We start from the raw sequence: 21,278 nt of genomic DNA, 5'->3' as shown, positions 1-21,278 counted from the left end.
TAGTACTTTGACTTGAAAGTTGTGACTTATAATTGACCTTTTTTTAATATATCTATTGTCAATCCGTAAGACTATGGTGCTGATTCATTAAGACTGGTGTTGCACAAACAATTTTTTAGTTTTTCACAATTTTCACAAAAAATTTTCACATCATTTATAGTTTGCTAATTATATGTAAACCTTTTTTCTGCATTTCCTTATGATTATGGGAATATAAAATTTAGATTTTTATTTTACTACTTTAAGCAAAAAAGTTGAAAAAATTTAATTAGTTTCACTATAATTTGGGAATTCTAAATTTTTAAGAGCTTTAGTTTTTATTGCTATTTTTTTCCATTCATTCAGTTTTAACCTTTTATTTTATTTGTTCTGGAAGATGATGTGATATGACCAAAAAAAACAGCATTTCTGGTGTTTTATTATTTTTTTTTACTGTTTGCAATGCAGGTTCAATTACATTATTTGTTCTTTAATTTTTATTTCACAAATAGTATGAGATTACATTTTTTTTTATTGCACCTTGCAGTCAGGAAAAAAATATGGTGAGGGGAGATTCCTCTCTAACTATTTAGATGCAATGTGGTCATTTACGATCACAGCGGTTGCAGGTGGGTAACTTAAAGGGGCTGTCCGGTCTAAAACTATAAGTCTGCAGCCATAATAATAAAAATGACAAAAACCTAAAATCAAAAAAAGTAAAAGTTGTTTAATTATTAAGATGTTATCTACAAAGGGATCTAAAATTCCAGAAAAAAAAATATTTTTTTATTTCACCTTTTCCAATGATGATTCCCAATTTTTAACAGTTAAGCTAGACTAAAAAAATTAAAGCTAAAAAAATAACTAAATAATCTGATATTTTAGGAAGTTTTCAGTTGGAGTTAAAAATGAAATTACCAGTTGTTAAAACGCCAGACTTTCCAATTTAACTTTAAAACCTAATTCTCTACAAAACCATTCAACTGCTTTTAAAACCCTATTAAAACTTTTAAGATTAGGAACTAAAATGATTACGGGACTTTGTCCATGTATGAAATTGTTATTCTGTTCAATTTTCCTACCAAGAATAAAAAAACTATTAACGTTTTTAAAGTAAATTAAGAGGGGTTTTATTGCATATCAATAAAATACGGGCAAAGGGCAGTTCTGCATTACTGCACCTCTAATAACATTTTCAGATAAAACACTATTAAAGAGGTTGATTCTATATAATCTGAGAGCAGCATGATGCAAGGGCTGAGACTCTGATTCCAATATTGTCACTTTCTAGGTTGTATTGCTGTTTCAATATAATCAGTATTTTATCAGGAGGAGATTATCACTAGAGATGAGCGTTGTTCTACTCGAACTGTTCGCCAATCTCAAATTCGAGCTGTTTTGGGCGGTGTTCGAGCCGTTCGGCGAACACGAACAATTTGATAAAAATTCGGCTGTTCGAGGTTATGTTCGATAACTGTTCGTGCACCAAAATCATAACTGGATTTTTTCTCAGTAATGATGAAAATTAATGTTAATACGCAGTTTGAGTGTACAGCGGGGTGGGGGGAGGGGCAGGGGATGGATCTCTGCAGGAACAATGAAGATCTCCATTTTTTTTTCTCTTTCTCGCATTTGCAGTGGGGAGGTGCAATCTGTCAGCCTATCAGCAGCGCACACACGGAGCGAAGTGCTTTTTTTCACACAAGCAAGGGCATGTGTGATTGGCAGTGTATGTCACATGTCCTTGCCCTATAAGACCAAGCCATTTTCCCCGTCGCCACCATTTTCTCACTGCTGCAGCTGCGTGTTAGACGGCACCGCTGTTGCTGTGTGCGCTATACCTTGTTAATTTCAAGCCAATTTTCGCACAAATATACAGATAGCTTGGGAGTAGGGAATAGTTGTGATTGCAGTCCTTTTAAGGACTAGGTTACAGCATTTCCTACGACTTTTATCAGGGAGGTCTGTGCTCTTAAATAGATAGGTTGTGGGAGTAAAGACTAATTGTAATTGGAGTCCTTTTCAGGACTAGGTTACATCAGTTCCTATCAGTTTTTGCCAGGCAGGTCTGTGCCAGTGCTGTGCAAGTTTTTTTCACAGCATTTGGCTGAATCTAGCAAAGCTAATCCTTTTTGGCCTATTGCAGAGTGTGTTAGTCAGTGGAGTAGCCTATCTGTGCTGCAAGATATACCACCTGTGTATAGAATACCAATTTTTTTACTGCACCTAGTGAAGTAAAATCTTTTGGGCATAGCATCATTCTATTAGTCTATCTATACTGACCTCCATCAGGTTGCAAATTAAAACTAATTTTTATCTGCATCTACAGTACCTCTGAAAAAATATTTGGGCTTCTAGCTGTGTGTGGGATTTGTTGTATTAGTCCATCTATACTGACCTCCATCAGGTTGCAAACTGAATATATTTTTTTCTGCATCTACCTCTGAAAAAATATTTGGGCATCTAGCTGTGTGTGGGTCTTGTTCTATTAATCAATCTATACTGACCTCCATCAGGTTGCAAACTGAATATAATTTTTTTCTGCATCTAGCTCTGAAAAAATATTTGGCCTTCTAGCAGTGTGTCGGACTTTCTCTATTAGTCCATCTATACTGACCTCCATCAGGTTGCAAATTAAAAATAATTTGTATCTGCATCTACAGTACCTCTGAAAAAATATTTGGGCTTCTAGCTGTGTGTGGGACTTGTTGTATTAGTCCATCTATACTGACCACCATCAGGTTGCAAATTAAAAATAATTTTTACCTGCATCTACAGTACCTCTGAAAAAATATTTGGGCTTCTAGCTGTGTGTGGGACTTGTTGTATTAGTCCATCTATACTGACCTCCATCAGGTTGCAAACTGAATATATTTTTTTCTGCATCTACCTCTGAAAAAATATTTGGGCTTCTAGCTGTGTGTGGGACTTGTTGTATTAGTCCATCTATACTGACCTCCATCAGGTTGCAAATTAAAAATAATTTGTATCTGCATCTACAGTACCTCTGAAAAAATATTTGGGCTTCTAGCTGTGTGTGGGACTTGTTGTATTAGTCCATCTATACTGACCTCCATCAGGTTGCAAATTAAAAATAATTTTTATCTGCATCTACAGTACCTCTGAAAAAATATTTGGGCTTCTAGCTGTGTGTGGGACTTGTTGTATTAGTCCATCTATACTGACCTCCATCAGGTTGCAAACTGAATATATTTTTTTCTGCATCTACCTCTGAAAAAATATTGGGCTTCTAGCTGTGTGTGGGTCTTGTTCTATTAATCCATCTATACTGACCTCCATCAGGTTGCAAACTGAATATAATTTTTTTCTGCATCTAGCTCTGAAAAAATATTTGGCCTTCTAGCAGTGTGTGGGACTTTCTCTATTAGTCCATCTATACTGACCTCCATCAGGTTGCAAATTAAAAATAATTTTTATCTGCATCTACAGTACCTCTGAAAAAATATTTGGGCTTCTAGCTGTGTGTGGGACTTGTTGTATTAGTCCATCTATACTGACCTCCATCAGGTTGCAAATTAAAAATAATTTTTATCTGCATCTACAGTACCTCTGAAAAAATATTTGGGCTTCTAGCTGTGTGTGGGACTTGTTGTATTAGTCCATCTATACTGACCTCCATCAGGTTGCAAACTGAATATATTTTTTTTCTGCATCTACCTCTGAAAAAATATTTGGGCTTCTAGCTGTGTGTGGGACTTGTTGTATTAGTCCATCTATACTGACCTCCATCAGGTTGCAAATTAAAAATAATTTGTATCTGCATCTACAGTACCTCTGAAAAAATATTTGGGCTTCTAGCTGTGTGTGGGACTTGTTGTATTAGTCCATCTATACTGACCTCCATCAGGTTGCAAATTAAAAATAATTTTTATCTGCATCTACAGTACCTCTGAAAAAATATTTGGGCTTCTAGCTGTGTGTGGGACTTGTTGTATTAGTCCATCTATACTGACCTCCATCAGGTTGCAAACTGAATATATTTTTTTCTGCATCTACCTCTGAAAAAATATTGGGCTTCTAGCTGTGTGTGGGTCTTGTTCTATTAATCCATCTATACTGACCTCCATCAGGTTGCAAACTGAATATAATTTTTTTCTGCATCTAGCTCTGAAAAAATATTTGGCCTTCTAGCAGTGTGTCGGACTTTCTCTATTAGTCCATCTATACTGACCTCCATCAGGTTGCAAATTAAAAATAATTTGTATCTGCATCTACAGTACCTCTGAAAAAATATTTGGGCTTCTAGCTGTGTGTGGGACTTGTTGTATTAGTCCATCTATACTGACCTTCATCAGGTTGCAAATTAAAAATAATTTTTATCTGCATCTACAGTACCTCTGAAAAAATATTTGGGCTTCTAGCTGTGTGTGGGACTTGTTGTATTAGTCCATCTATACTGACCTCCATCAGGTTGCAAACTGAATATATTTTTTTCTGCATCTACCTCTGAAAAAATATTTGGGCTTCTAGCTGTGTGTGGGACTTGTTGTATTAGTCCATCTATACTGACCTCCATCAGGTTGCAAATTAAAAATAATTTGTATCTGCATCTACAGTACCTCTGAAAAAATATTTGGGCTTCTAGCTGTGTGTGGGACTTGTTGTATTAGTCCATCTATACTGACCTCCATCAGGTTGCAAATTAAAAATAATTTTTATCTGCATCTACAGTACCTCTGAAAAAATATTTGGGCTTCTAGCTGTGTGTGGGACTTGTTGTATTAGTCCATCTATACTGACCTCCATCAGGTTGCAAACTGAATATATTTTTTTCTGCATCTACCTCTGAAAAAATATTGGGCTTCTAGCTGTGTGTGGGTCTTGTTCTATTAATCCATCTATACTGACCTCCATCAGGTTGCAAAGTGAATATAATTTTTTTCTGCATCTAGCTCTGAAAAAATATTTGGCCTTCTAGCAGTGTGTCGGACTTTCTCTATTAGTCCATCTATACTGACCTCCATCAGGTTGCAAATTAAAAATAATTTTTATCTGCATCTACAGTACCTCTGAAAAAATATTTGGGCTTCTAGCTGTGTGTGGGACTTGTTGTATTAGTCCATCTATACTGACCTCCATCAGGTTGCAAATTAAAAATAATTTTTATCTGCATCTACAGTACCTCTGAAAAAATATTTGGGCTTCTAGCTGTGTGTGGGACTTGTTGTATTAGTCCATCTATACTGACCTCCATCAGGTTGCAAACTGAATATATTTTTTTCTGCATCTACCTCTGAAAAAATATTTGGGCTTCTAGCTGTGTGTGGGACTTGTTGTATTAGTCCATCTATACTGACCTCCATCAGGTTGCAAATTAAAAATAATTTGTATCTGCATCTACAGTGCCTCTGAAAAAATATTTGGGCTTCTAGCTGTGTGTGGGACTTGTTGTATTAGTCCATCTATACTGACCTCCATCAGGTTGCAAATTAAAAATAATTTTTATCTGCATCTACAGTACCTCTGAAAAAATATTTGGGCTTCTAGCTGTGTGTGGGACTTGTTGTATTAGTCCATCTATACTGACCTCCATCAGGTTGCAAACTGAATATATTTTTTTCTGCATCTACCTCTGAAATAATATTGGGCTTCTAGCTGTGTGTGGGTCTTGTTCTATTAATCCATCTATACTGACCTCCATCAGGTTGCAAACTGAATATATTTTTTTTCTGCATCTAGCTCTGAAAAAATATTTGGCCTTCTAGCAGTGTGTCGGACTTTCTCTATTAGTCCATCTATACTGACCTCCATCAGGTTGCAAATTAAAAATAATTTTTATCTGCATCTACAGTACCTCTGAAAAAATATTTGGGCTTCTAGCTGTGTGTGGGACTTGTTGTATTAGTCCATCTATACTGACCTCCATCAGGTTGCAAACTGCATATATTTTTTTCTGCATCTACCTCTGAAAAAATATTGGGCTTCTAGCTGTGTGTGGGTCTTGTTCTATTAATCCATCTATACTGACCTCCATCAGGTTGCAAACTGAATATAATTTTTTTCTGCATCTAGCTCTGAAAAAATATTTGGCCTTCTAGCAGTGTGTGGGACTTTCTCTATTAGTCCAACTATACTGACCTCCATCAGGTTGCAAATTAAAAATAATTTTTATCTGCATCTACAGTACCTCTGAAAAAAATATTTGGGCTTCTAGCTGTGTGTGGGACTTGTTGTATTAGTCCATCTATACTGACCTCCATCAGGTTGCAAATTAAAAATAATTTGTATCTGCATCTACAGTACCTCTGAAAAAAATATTTGGGCTTCTAGCTGTGTGTGGGACTTGTTGTATTAGTCCATCTATACTGACCTCCATCAGGTTGCAAACTGAATATATTTTTTTCTGCATCTACCTCTGAAAAAATATTGGGCTTCTAGCTGTGTGTGGGACTTGTTGTATTAGTCCATCTATACTGACCTCCATCAGGTTGCAAACTGAATATATTTTTTTCTGCATCTACCTCTGAAAAAATATTGGGCTTCTAGCTGTGTGTGGGTCTTGTTCTATTAATCCATCTATACAGACCTCCATCAGGTTGCAAACTGAATATAATTTTTTTCTGCACCTACCTCTGAAAAAATATTGGGCTTCTAGCTGTGTGTGGGTCTTGTTCTATTAATCCATCTATACTGACCTCCATCAGGTTGCAAACTGAATATATTTTTTCTGCATCTAACCCAGCCAATAGTTTTGGCCTAATACCACAGTTTGGCCACTCAGCTCTGCTCGGTTACCATCCATTGTTTTTTTGTGCAAACAACTCCAGAGTTGTGAATTAGTTAACCACCAAAATGAGTGGAAAAAGGCCTGCTGCTGGTGGAAAGGGGAATAGGCGTGTTGGGAAGGGGAAAAAAGGTTGTGTCCGTGGGGTAGGTGTTAAAGCAACAGTAACATCTGCAGAAGAAAGACCATCTTCCAGCCAAACTAAAATGTCTACTTCTTTTAGCGGACAATGTGATAAGATCCCTTTCTTACGGCCACGCCAATCGCTACAAATTCCAGATGAGGCACAAAAACAGCAGGTGCTTCAACGGATATCAAGTGCTCCTTTAAGTGGGCTCTCCTCCACATCAACTTCAACATCACAAATACTCCAGTCCTCAAAGGTGTCACCCAAATCGCACTTGCTTCCTCACAGCTCCCAAATCTCCAGCTGCCCGTCTGAGTATGAGGTAGAACAGATGGTTGAGTCTGCAGAGCTGTTTACTCATACTATAGCCTGGGAATCAGAGGTCGACTCCAGCGCTTCTGTGGATCCAGACGAGGAAATGATCTGCACTGATGCCCAGAATCTTTATGAGTCGGATCCAGGACCAGACGCAGAAGGTTCTGACCATAATGTAGACCCTCATTCCCAAACTGTAACTCCTGTTGGTGGAGACAATGAGGAAGACGATGATAAGACTCAAATACCTGATTGGAGCGACAACTTTAGTTTTTTGTCAGGGCAGGAACAGGTTGGCTCTGAGGACGACGGGTGTGATAACACACAGGGTGATGATGATGAGGTTGGAGATCCCACTTACTGTCAACCCACAGTCAGCCAAGAGATGAGGTCAGCAGAGGAGGTGGAGGAAGATGCTAGTGACGACGAGGTCAGGTTGCGCCTTCCTGGACAGAGACGTAGTACTGGAAGCACGTCAACAACTGCATCCTCAAACACAACTCTGCCTCTCACCACAAGTCGTGGTGGCTCTTCAGGTCGCATGGGTGCTAAGCCTTGCATAGCCTGGGCATTTTTTCAGATTGATAAAGATGACCCAACTCGTGTTATCTGTAACATTTGTCAGCAAAAGCTAAGTAGAGGCCAAAAAATACATAGTTTGAGTACTTCATGCATGAACCGGCACATGGACATGAAGCATAAGTTGCAGTGGGAAGCTCAGTGTGCTACAATGCGGCCTAGCCGGCCGGGCCAACCACCGTCTGCCATATCTTGTGCATCCGCGGCCTCTTCATCCTCTGTGACTGGGGGGACAGCAGTCACACCTGTTTTGGGGCGCAGACCTGCCACCTCTTTACCCGCAACAGCCAGCGTGATTGGCAGGTCATCATTTTCTTTGGAGGTGGTAACAGCAGCTGGTGTTGAGCGCTGTCCGACATCGATAGCACCACCTTTGGATCAAGGCAACCTAACATGTCCGCCTGCATCTTCCTCACAGACCGGCAGTTTGCCGGGGACACCCTTATCAACCCCGTCTAAGCACAATAGCCAGCCCTCGGTCCCTCAGATGTGGACAAGTAAAAGACCATTTCCTCCTAGCCATGAGAAAGCTAAGAGGTTGAATTTCACCATCTGCAAGCTCTTGGCTACAGAAATGCTGCCTTTCCGCCTGCTGGACACAGGATTTTCGAGACCTTATGTCTGTCGCAGTGCCCCAGTACCAGATGCCCAGTCGGCACTACTTCTCAAAGAAAGGTGTGCCTGCGCTCCACCAGCATGTCGCACACAACATCACCGCTTCTTTGAGAAACTCTGTGTGTGACAGGGTGCATTTCACCACAGACACTTGGACGAGTAGGCATGGACAGGGGCGTTACATGTCGCTGACTGGGCACTGGGTAACTATGGTGACAGCAGGACAAGGGGCTGCTGTCCAAGTCTTGCCGTCCCCACGAGTTGTGCGTCAATCCTCTTTATGTCAAAGTTCCTCCACTGCTTCTGCCTCCTCAACCTCCTCTCGGTCTTCCACCTGCACCCAAAGCCTGTCTGGTCATGCCACAAGCTTTCTAACTGCGCAGAAGGGATCCTGCACACCTCCTTACTATGCTGGCAGTAGGGCTCAACGTCATCAGGCGGTTTTTACATTGAAATGTCTGGGAAATGTGAGTCACACAGCTGAGGAGTTGTGGTCAGCTCTGGAGAACCAATTTCATGAATGGTTGTCTCCACTGGACCTGAAACCAGGGAAGGCCGTGTGCGACAATGCTGCAAACCTGGGTGCGGCCCTTCGCCGGGGCAATGTCACACACGTGCCTTGTATGGCTCACGTGTTGAACCTGGTTGTCCAGCAATTTTTAGCCCACTATCCCAGACTAGATGGCCTTCTGCAGAGGGCACGGTCGCTGTGTGCTCACTTCCGCCGTTCGCATCCCGCAGCTCAGCGACTTACATCTCTACAGAAGTCGTTGGGCCTGCCACTTCACCGGCTAAAATGCGATGTGCCTACCCGGTGGAATTCAACTCTGCACATGTTGCAGCGACTGTGGCAGCACCGACAAGCCCTGGTGCAATACGTTCTGACGTATAGCCTGGGCCAACGAGATTCAGAGGTGGGGCAAATCACGCTGGAGGAGTGGTCTCAGATCAGGGACCTATGCACCCTTCTGCACAGTTTTGAAATGGCGACGAAGATGTTTAGTGCTGACGATGCCATTATCAGCATGACTATTCTGGTGATTTACATGCTGGAGCACATGTTAAACAGAATTCGGAGTCAGGTGGTGGCACAAGAGGAGGTGGAGGAAGTAGAGGAGGAGGAGTTGTATGCGGAAGGGCTAACATCTGCAAGGTCCAGACGGTCGGCAGCACCAAGGCGGCAGGCATGTGAGGGTGGGGGAGATGGTTTTACCAGGGCGCATGGTAGCAGCCAAACTAGTGAGGAAGGTGCAGGAGCCCAGGAAGAAGTGGAGGACGAACTGATGGAAGACTCATCAGATGAGGGAGACCTTGATCACATTTCTGTTGTGCGAGGTTGGGGGGAGAGGACAGAGGAAGGAAGCATGATTGTTACCTCGCCACCAACACAACAGGGACTTGGTGCTCCTGGATGCGCAACACACATGAGTGCCTTCTTGCTGCACTACCTGCAACATGGCCCTCGAATTGTGAGAATTAGAAATAATCCTGACTACTGGGTTGCCACACTGTTAGATCCCCGGTACAAAAGTAAATTTGCAGAAATTATTCCTGCCATAGAAAGGGATGCACGCATGCAGGAGTATCAGCAGAGACTGTTGCAGAATCTTACATGTGCTTTTCCACAAAATACCAGTGGTGCACGTAGTGAATCTCACAGTTCCAACTTGCCAACCGTGGGACCGTCAAGTGTTCAGCACTCAAACCGTAACAGAACCACAGTATCTGGTGGTAACATCAATTTTGCGGAATCATTTCACCACTTTTTTAGCCCATCCTTTGCAAGGCCACAGGAGACAAGAAGTCTGACACATAGTCAACGCCTAGAGACGATGGTACAGGAGTATCTCCAAGTAAACATTGAAGCCACGACTGTGTCACTGGACCCTTGCTCTTTTTGGGCTTCCAATCTGGATAAATGGCCGGAGCTAGCCACTTACGCCTTGGAGATCTTGTCATGCCCCGCAGCCAGCGTTCTGTCTGAACGTGTGTTCAGCGCTGCTGGTGGTGTGCTGACAGATAAGCGCACGCGGCTCTCCACTGATAATGTAGACAGACTCACGTTCATAAAGATGAACAAATCATGGATCCGAAACGACTTTTCTACCCCTGTGTCATCCTGGGGAGAGTAAAAGCTTGATGATTGTTTAAAATCACCCTACCAACCGTGTTAAGCTTTCAAATTACTAATCATGTTTATCTGTATCTTGACTGGAAAATAATTTGGGCTTTGTAGCAGTGTGCAGCACTGATCCTATTAGGCCATCTATAATAAGCTCCACCAGATTTAAAATTAAAAATAATTTTTAGCTGCATCTAGCCCGGAAAATAATTTTGGGGCTCCGAAATGCGCAAGACACATAAGTGCCTTCTTGCTGCACTACCTGCAGCATGACCCTCATATTGTCAGAATTCGAAGTAATCATGACTACTGGGTTGCCACACTCTTAGATCCCCCAAACTTTTCGATCAACCTTTTCATTTTAATAAAGACCAAAAAAATGGTCATTTTTGAAATTATAAGCATTAGCAGGTTGTTAGAAACTGAAATCAAACAGTTTTCAACTCAAAACTTTATTCTAGGTGATGTTACATTTTCACATAGGACCACTTGTTCGAAAGGAGCTTCTGAACTCTCTCGTCCATTGAATTTGTCAGGTTTTGGATGGTTTCTGCTTCAATTGTTTTGCATGAGGACAGAATACCCTCCCAGAGCTGTTGCTTAGATGTGAACTGCCTCCCGCTATCATAGACACTCCTTTTAATGATGCTCCAAAGGTTCTGAATGGGGTAGAGGTCAGGGGAGCATGGGGGTCACACCATAAGTTTGTCCCCTTTTATGCCCATATCAGCCAGAGATGCAGATGTTTTATGTGCAGCATGAGATGGTGCATTATCATGCAGAAAAATGATCTTGCTGTGAAATACACGGTTCTTCTTCTTGAACCATGGCAGGAAGTGCTGTTTGAGAAAATCCACATACATTATGGAGTTCATCTTTAGCGCCTTCAGGGATCCTAAAGGGGCCGACAATCTCTCTCCCCATGATTCCAGCCCAAAACATTACTCCACCTCCTCCTTGTTGGCGCTGTAGCCGTGTTTGCGTGGGGTGTCCATCAACCAGCCATCCTCCACTCCATCCATCTGGACCATCGAGCGCTGCACAGCACTCATCCGTGAACAAAACAGTTTTGAAATCAGTCTTCATGTAATGTTTGGCCCACTGGAGCCGTTTCTGCTTGTGTGAAGTGGATAGAGGAGGTCGACAGGATGGCGTATGCACAGCTGCAAACCTCTGAAGGACCCTGCATCTTGTTGTTCGGGGGACGTTGGAGGCACAAGCAGCTTCAAAAACTTGTCTGCTGCTATGACAAGGCTTTTTTGCCGCTGCTCTTTCAACCTGACGTAATTGCCTGTAGGAAAGAGTCCTCAATTTGCCCTTATCAGCACGCACACGTGTGTACTGTGAATCAGCTACATACTTCTTGATTGCCAAGACACTTCATCCTGATCATCGCACAATGTTGATTGTAGTCATGCCTTGACCTAAACACTCCACAATTTGTTGCTTCTCAGCAGCCGACACATCCTTTTTCTTTCCCATTTTGGCAGAAAATGTAGGCTGCTGAATAATGTGAGAAAGCCTTCTTAAGTAGTCTTGCCTTTCATTGGACACACCTGCCAAACTAATTAGCACTGGTGTCTGCAATTGCTTACAGTGATATAAAGAGCCCTGACACACATCACCATCAATGAGTTTAACTGACAAACAAACAAATTCTTCCCTTATCACTCCTAAACACTTTTTGCATAATAATTTGGAACACAGTGTACATGTGCTTTTCCACAAAACACCAGTGGTTCACGTAGTGAATCTTACAGTTCTAACTTGCCAACCGTGGTCTGTATGGAGTTGTTCAATAAAGGGCCCAAAATTAAGATAACATAGATGGGAGAGGTCTCTATGAATAGGAATTCCTAAGTATTTGATACCCTGTGAGGGCCAGGCAAAGGGAAAGTTGGACTGGATGGAATCCTATATGGATTTGGGGAGGGAGACATTGAGGGCCTCCGACTTCGCTGCATTGATTTTAAAATTTGACCATGTAACAAAGTGATCTATTTCAGCCATAACAGCATGGATGGATATATGTGATTGAGTGATATATACTAGGACATCATCAGCAAATAGAGAGCACTTGTACTCGGTGCCCCCCACCTCAATCCACCTAATATTGGGGTTATGGCGAATTGATGAGAGCAGGTGCTCCGTCACTAGGATGTATAAGAGAGGGGACAGAGAACATCCCTGCCTTGTCCCATTGGTGATTGTGAAAGGTGATGAAAATGTTCTGACGCGCCCCCTGGGCCTTGGGACACCCGGAGCCGGACCCTTTTTGGTGGATGCTGGTGGTTGTAGTCTCCGTGGCGGCAACCCGGTTCCGTGGCTCAGGGCGGTCAAACCAGTGGCGGAACTATTTATGTGGTTTTGATGTTTAAATGTCCTACTACGCCACCCGTGGATTGCGGTCAGAGTGAACCGCCGCTCCAGGGCAGACCGCTGAGGCTGGTGTTGTGGGTGCAGCAGAGCGTAGCATAACTCCCCACGGGAGGAGTATAGCCTCAGGGCAGTGTATGCGGAGGATGGGGGTGATGGTGCAGGGCAGCAGCAGTAATGACACGGAGTCAGTGATGCAGTCCAGGGCCTTTACTCACAGTTCTTATTATCCAGACCACGTCTGCAGGTAACGGCTGCCCACGGCTGTCCACGTCGTACTGTGCTCACCAGGTGAGGGGCTCAGACAACTCCCAGATAACTTTGGAGCGCTTCACAGGACCCCCTTTGTGTGTCCTTTGTCTGGCCTTTCTTACCAACCCTTCTGTCCGGCTGCCTCGGGCCTCCTCTTGGTAAACTTGGCGCCAGTTTCCCTGACCCTATGTGGTGCCTTCCTAGCGGGTGTAGCGAGGGGCTGCGCCACATAAAATGTCACAGCCTCCTGTTTCTAGCTGAGGGTCGTTTCCTGCCTCCACTAGTTTCGGGGACCGGTCTCCCCCTTTGGCCTGACCCCTCCACGCAGGTGGATTCTGGCGTGCGGTGGCGACTCGCCCGTCCGCACCCCTGAGATCCCTTCGTTCCTCGTTCCTGGAGCCTTCTCCGCTCCTCTTCCTTCCTTCTCCCTCTTCCAGGCCTCTGTTACTAGGCCCGCCTCCGGAGCAGAGCTCATGCAGAGCCCCTGCTCCCTGCCACTTTTGCTCAGACTTCTCTGCACTGAACTAAGATGGTGCCCACCTTTTATACTCCCTTCTCAATGCACCCAGGAACTGCTTCCTCCCTGCTCCTGCACTACAGGGTTCCCCTTCCTCAGTGTTCCCTCCCCCCACTCCAGCCAGGGACAGGGACTGTCGTGCCCATCTCAGGGGCATATTGGTCGCCCTGCCCCACGGCAATGTGGTGTAATGCATGCAGGTGTCGGGTCCTGATCCACACTACATCCTTACCTGAGAGTGAGATATCACACCTCTGGGTGAGGTGCAATACCTCTGTAGCAACCGAGCCCTCAGGGTGCTACAGTTCCATTTATCTTCAGCCTAGGTGACGTATTGCGATACAGGGCCGTGATTTTGGCTATAAAAGGGTCCCCTAGACCCCTACCCCAAGCTTTTTAAGAGAATCATATATGGCGTGCCAGGAGACTCTATGGAATGCTTTCTCAGCATCCAACGAGAGTATCTAATTACAAATTTTTAACTGCATCTAGCCCAGGAAATACTTTGTGCCTAGTAGCAGGGTCTGCTAGTCAGCGGATTATCCCGGCTGTTAAGCAAGCTACACCACCTGTAGTTTGGACACTTCATTTTTTCAAAGGAAATGCTTCGGGACCACGGGATACTCAGTGAAGAGCATCAGGAGGCACCCCAAGGCATAGGGGCTGGGACTGGCAGTAGGATGCCTTGCGGTGGACAGCCGAGCTCGATCCTTATAAAAGCTTTTTAACTGCAGCAGCTTTAGTGGACGCTACTGGAGCTGGAATTACGCGGCTGCTGGCATGAGACTTGCCCTCCAATAGATCCTTGTAAATGGATTTAAAGTGTATTCATTCAAATTAGAGAGACAATTTAAATTAAAAAGCTTAGAGCTGCCTCCACCACAGGGGGGCTCGCTCGACCCACCAGCGGACAGGCACCAGTATTGGGAGAGGGGGGCTGGCCATCAGGGTTCACCGCGGCTCTGGCACAAACCCGGCGACACGGAGGTGGCACGGGCAGGAGCGGACTGGCCGTGTCGGCTTCTCACTTTTTGGATTTTAGAAGGGCATGACATGCCTATATCTGTGTCTCCCCCTCCTTTTACTCCTCCACCTCTTTTATTTTCGCATGACTATATGTACTTGTCACTTTTCCATGTGTTAGTTATGTCTTCTGAGCAGTTTGTCAGCTTTTGGACACCTTTGAAGGTGTTTTCTATGTGTTTCTATGTGTTTTTGTTTGCCTGCCATTGGTTTTACCGGTGTTCGAAGGTGTTCGACGAACAGTTCGACGAACAGTTCGGCGAACACACGGGTGTTCGACGAACCGAACCGAACTCGAACACTACGGGGGTGGCTCAACACTAATTATCACTACAGGACTAGGTGTCTCGTGCCTCCTGGTCCAACCACACCCCCATCACCGATTAGCAGCTTTCTGCCTATGCATAATGAACACAGAAAACTGGCACTTAGAGGTGTGGGTGTGGTTATACACAGAAAGCTGTCAATCAGTGGTGTGGGCGGGGTTATACTGGGCTCAGTATTCTGAGCTCTGCAAGATCTTCAGCAGAGAAAACTGATTCTATCACAACCGTAAACTAAATGATACGTCACTAGAATGGGGGTCTCTGTCCCTACATCATGTTGCTGTCATCTTACATAGCAAACACATGCTGACAGATTGCCTTAAACTGAGATTTTATTAACACACCTTATATGTGAATCTACAGCATTGTGCAAAAGTTTTAAGCAGGTGGGGGAGGGTAGGCTATGAAGTAAAAAGTGCTTTTAAAATAGAAGTGGAAATAGTTTATTTTCATCAATTAACACAATGCAAAGTAACTGAACAGAAGAGAAATCTATAAATCAAATATTTGTTATCAGCACAAGTCATCGTTAATCGAGTTTGCCTAGGATGCTCGGGTATGCACAGAGTATCGCGGGTGCGCGAGTTACAAATTCGAGTCCCCGCAGCTGCATGTTTCGCAGCTGTTAGACAGCCACAAAACATGCGGGGATTGCCTCTGTATGTCAGGAAATCCCTGTGTATGTCAGGTAATCCCTGTGTGTGTCAGGCAATCCCTGTGTATGTCAAGCAATCCCTGTGTATGTCAGGCAATCCCTGTGTATGTCAGGCAATCACTGTGTATGTCAGGCAATTCCTGTGTATGTCAGGCAATCCATGTGTATGTCAGGCAATCCCCACATGTTTTGTGAAAACTTGAGGAACGAGCACTTGTGCTCATCCCTAGTGACCGCCCTTTGCCTTCAAAGCATCAATAATTGGTATGTCTGCACACAGTTTTTGAAGGCACCCAACAGGGAGGTTGTTCCAAACATGTTGGAGAACTAACCTTCAAAAAAGGTGTGAACAGAGTCTTGCTAGTAAGCCTGTATGCTGCGCTGTCCTTGGTGCTGATATCCTGTAGAAGCTTCATCTACAGTTTTTTTCCACTTGTTCTATACATTTTTGTAATACTTTCAGAACCAGAATTAGTTACACAATGATCCCATCAGGCTTTAACGCTGACGTTTTCAGAACAGCGCTCTATACAATGTGATACAGAAGCCATCATCTCCCCCGACCAGCTGTTCCGCCATTCTTCTGTGAGATCCATTTTTCCTATAGCCGGAATAAATAGATTTCCATTTTAAACCTAAAATCTTTCACACATGAAGTCATTAACATAAGAGGCTTACACAATGCAGATTATAGTATTTAGCTCATGCTTTACAGTATATTAGCATCTTTAATTATCTCCCAATTTGGCGTTGAATAAATATTTTGATTATTCATGTCATTTGCAATGGAGTTTTAATTAGTTTTGATGAGAACATGCAGAATAATATTTCATTAGGATTAATGGATAAATGGGAACAATCACAAAGTGAACTCGGATATCTTATATATGGTGACACCAATTTGATCATTCACTCTTTAGAAGGCCCATCTATTTTATTCCGTTATCTATCATTTTCACTGGTGCCGAATATCGTGCATAGACTTAAAGTGCTAAGACTGCAAAATTGTAGCAGCCTAATAGCATTAAGGAGGAAAGAATTCTTGAGCTTTTCTTGTTGCAGAGATTTAGCATGAAAGGTGATAGAAGTAAATCAGCAAAGAAGATCAGAAGATGGTATCAGGGGCAAGTAAAAAGATGAAGGATAACCACAGTGACCCAAATTTATTAGTTTACACTGGACTTTGACTTTTAAATTGCCCTACGTGATACGGTGATTTTCCATTTTTTTTTTTTTTTCGTTTTTTCTTCTCAATGTAGCCATATGAGGGCCTGTTTTTTGCTGGACGAGTTGTCCTTTTGAATGTCACCATTCATTCTACCACATAATGTAATGTAAAACGGGAAAAAAATCCAAATGCATTGAAATTGCAAAAAATGTGCAATTCCACAATGTTTTTTCGGGTTTTTTATTTACCATGTTCACTATATTGTAAAACTGACCTGGCAATATGATTCTCCAGGTCAGTACAAGTACGCTGATACCAAACATGTATAGTATTTTATTTAAATGGTGAAAAAAAATTCAGAAAAAATTATGAAATAAAAATTAAATTTTGCTTTTGTCGCCATTTTCCGAGACCCTTAAATGTTTTTATTTTTCGGGATATGGGGCTGTGTGAGGGCTTAAGTTTTGCACCCTATGTTGATGTTTTTACTGATACCATTTAGGGGTAGATACGATGTTTTGATCCCCTTTTATTGCATTTTGCATGTTATTGTGTGTTGTGGCTGCCAAAAAAATTTAATTTTGGCATTTTGATTTTTTTTCTCGTTACTCCAGATTATTTTACTTTATATTTTGATAGATTTGACTTTTATGAACTCAGCGATACCAAATCTGTATATATTTTTTTAATTGTTTCATTTTAAATGGGGCAAAAGAGGGGTGATGTGGGTTTTTTTATTCATATTTATAAACTTTTTCCCCCCACTATTTACTGTATTAGTTAGTCTCCTTAGGGGACTGGAAGCTGTGATCATCTGATCACTTGTACCTTACATAGCAGATATTCAGCTTTGCTATGTATAGAGAAAATAATGGTCTCCTATGAAAGCAAGTTACAGGCTGGCTTTCACAGGAGCTTTGTAATGACAAGTATAGGGGTCTTCAGCCGACCCCCGGCTGTCATGGAAACCCATCAGAGCCCCACACGGTCACGTCACGAGCACGCTGATGGGAGCATGGAACAACGTGCTCCCTCTGCCAGCACATGTGACTGACAGCAGGCTTTAACAGGTTAACAGCTACCGGCAGAGCTCAGCTCCATCTGCGGCTGTTAAAGGCACATGATGACTTACTAAATCAGTCATCATTTGCCAGGAAAGACGCGGGCTCAGCATTAGAGCCTGCGTCAAAGGCAGGGACTTGAAATATGACGTACGTGTACGTCATGTGTCATGAAGGGGTTAAAAGTTGCATAAAAACTATACCAAAAATGCCGAAAAATTAATTTTTAATCTAACTGGTGTTACGGGGTGTGGTCAACCTGTAATTACACTTTTTAAGCTCGCTTACTCAAACTAAAAGAGTAAATTCTTATATTAATGTCCCCTGTTATTTTCAAACTCTGTGCCTTTACATAGTTAAAGGGGTTGTACATTACTTTATAGCTGATGCTTAATGTCACCCTTTCTGGAAGATAAGCCTACAGCTCTTCAGGGGATGACTTTGTGGAATGGAGGAGTAAGGCGGAATTGCCAGATAAGTATGGGTTTTTCTTTTACAATAATTCCAAAAAAACTTGGGACGTTGTGCAAAATGTACAGAAAATAAGAATACAATGATTTGGAAATCTCTTACAAACATAGTTTATTCACAGCAGAGCATAAAACACAGATCAGAAGATGAACGATGGACATTTTTACATTTCATTTGAAAAATTAAAATTTTAAAATTTATACCGGCAACACATCTCAAAGTTAGGACAGGTTTAACAAAAGGTTGGAAAAGTAAGTGGTACTAATGAAAAACAGCCTGAAGGTCAATTTCCAATTAAGTCACATGACTATATAAAAAAACATGATAGAGAGGCAGAGTCTCTCAGAAGAAAATATGGTCAGAGGTTCACCGATCTATAAACATCTTTGTCTAAAAAATTGTAGAACAGTTTCAGAAAAATGTTCCTAATTGTAAAACTGCAAATACTTTTTATATCCCACCATCTACAGTATATAATATTAAAAGATTCAAATTCTGGAGAGATTCATGTGCACAAGGGACAAGGCTAATGGTCAATATTGGATGCTCGTGATCTCTGGGCCCTCAGGCGGCACTGCATTAAAAACAGGCATGATTCAGTCATGCAAATCATTGGGTTCAGGAATACTCTCAGAAATCATTATGAACACAGTTCACCATGCAATCCACAAATGGAGGTTAAAGCTCTATCAATCAAAGAAGAAGCCATAGATCAAACAAAATCCAGACACACTGCCGTCTTCTCTGGACCAAAGCTCATTTACAATGTTCTAATGGACAGAGGCAAAATGGAAAACTGTTCTGTAGTCCAAAGAATCAAAAGAAGAGAAGCTTTATCTCTCCAGTCCCTGGAGCATAATAAGGGACATTCAATTTGTGGAGAGTAAATTCGCTACAAATTGAATTTCCAAGTAAAATTTACGCGATTTGGTATATTCAAATCTCATCAGATCTACTCATCTCTAATGGATGGAGTAAGAGGCCCTCCATGCCAAACAGGATTGGTCTCTTAAATTCAGTAGCTCGGATTCTTCTCTCTCCAACATCTTTGGTCCGGGGAGAGTCGGGAGGCCCCCATACAAATTAGACTATTATCCTGCCGATATTGGTGGGTTTGTGATGCACTTTTTTCTAAAGTTTATGGGGGCTTCTCTAGTGCACAAAGTAGAACTGATAAGATGGGCAATATAAAAGACAGTAACGTGAACATGGCCATAATCCATTCTTGATACATGGGATGAATAACTAACCATTAATCACCCGACATATTTTGTTAAAAATCAATATCACAGGATTCAAAACAAACCAAATGTAAAAAAGTAAAAAAGGACCTTAGATTATACAAGAAAATACACAGCAGATCAATACTTGGGTGCACTAAGTGACTTCGTAGTTCAGGTTCCCTGGTGAGGAAATTGTGCACTGTTCAGATGTAATGACCTTCTACACACCTATACAGCATTAACAAGCCAGTGTAATATCAATAGTCGTGTGACCTATTAATTTGGATATACTACCTATACAAAAAGGGTCTCAGTCCTGCTAGGCCCTTATTTACATTTGCATCATTTGACATATGGTAAGATTTTAATACTAGAGGTTAGGACTGTCCCAAATATGGTCACCTTGACATAGTGGGATGGGTTTTATGTTTTTTGAACAAAATTATGTTAACTAAGTACCCTATGTTATTTTCATGATCTATTGCTATTTATTTACTGCAGAGTATTTGCTCATTTTGTTTTTATCTTAGGTTTTGTCAATAGTCGTGTGACCTATTAATTTTAATATACTACCTATGCAAAAAAAGTTTACACAAGCAAAACATATTATATATCATACATTTTATTTACTAAAAAAATATGTAACACCTGCACATGGAACTGTCAGAGCAGCTACTGGTATACTGGGACTTACAGACACTAATCGTTTTTTCCCTGAGCTGCAGTGGACTACAATTCCCATGGACCCTTGTTTCAGTCAGATGACACAGCCTGGAAGGATAGGAGGGAGGAGGGACTTGGGGGAGGGAGCTGGAGAGAAAGTGAAAGTAAAACTTGAGAGGAAAAGGAGTGTGGCAGCTTGTTGTTGTGAAAGACGGAGCGCTGTGGACTTGTATCCCTCTACGCTGCGGAGCGTTGCCGTCCCCTCTGATATACCCGCGCTGCTGGAGAGAGCGCGGCCCTGTCACCCGGTGAAGCAAGTGACATCAAGGACTCGGAGAGTTCTGCCGGCACTCCCACCGTATAAAGGCCTGAATCCTGCCGCCCCCAGCTGGGGTCCAGGGAAACATACAACTGGTTGAGACGCACCGTGAGTGCCCTTTTGAGACTTGTGGTTCTACCAGCGCCAGTTACAGTGAGTACACTACGCCCCAGACTTTTTACGTTAATGTTCATCTAAGTGCACCAACGGTTATAAATTTGCGCGCCAACATCCGCGGCAACTGGGCCCCAACGTTTGGACTGAGTTAATACAAGAAAAGGGAAACCCTGCTACGTTATATTTGCAGGGTCGGAGAAGAATTAGATTGTGATGTGTATATGATTTTTATAGAGCACCGTTACTTGTATTGTATGTTATTTCTTTAAATCCACCTCATTTCTGCTGCATAGCAATAAACCTGTTAAACCGTTTTACTCCTGTCCCGGATGAGTGTGTACTGAGCTGTGGCAGGGGCTTCCCGAATCAGCCCCTGGCAGAAGATACCAGTCCTTCTGCAGTCCCAGTGAGAGCTCCAATCAAGATTCGGGTGGAGGCACTGCGCCCTAGAGAGGTGAGACCCCCCCCATAACACCCAGCGTACCGTGGTAGCCCAAAAGGGGTGTTACAAATAGATAAAACACACAAAATGGAGGCAAAAGAACATTACTTCATTGGTACGGAAACCATTCCCAGAGTCACCACCACATATTTTATAATAAAAATATCACTGAAATCTAGGACA

The sequence above is a fragment of the Phyllobates terribilis genome, unplaced genomic scaffold (genome assembly GCF_046119375.1).
Source record: "Phyllobates terribilis strain yellow unplaced genomic scaffold, ASM4611937v1 Scaffold_13__5_contigs__length_258822181, whole genome shotgun sequence".
Taxonomy (NCBI): domain Eukaryota; kingdom Metazoa; phylum Chordata; class Amphibia; order Anura; family Dendrobatidae; genus Phyllobates; species Phyllobates terribilis.
Note: the sequence above shows the minus strand (reverse complement) of the source record.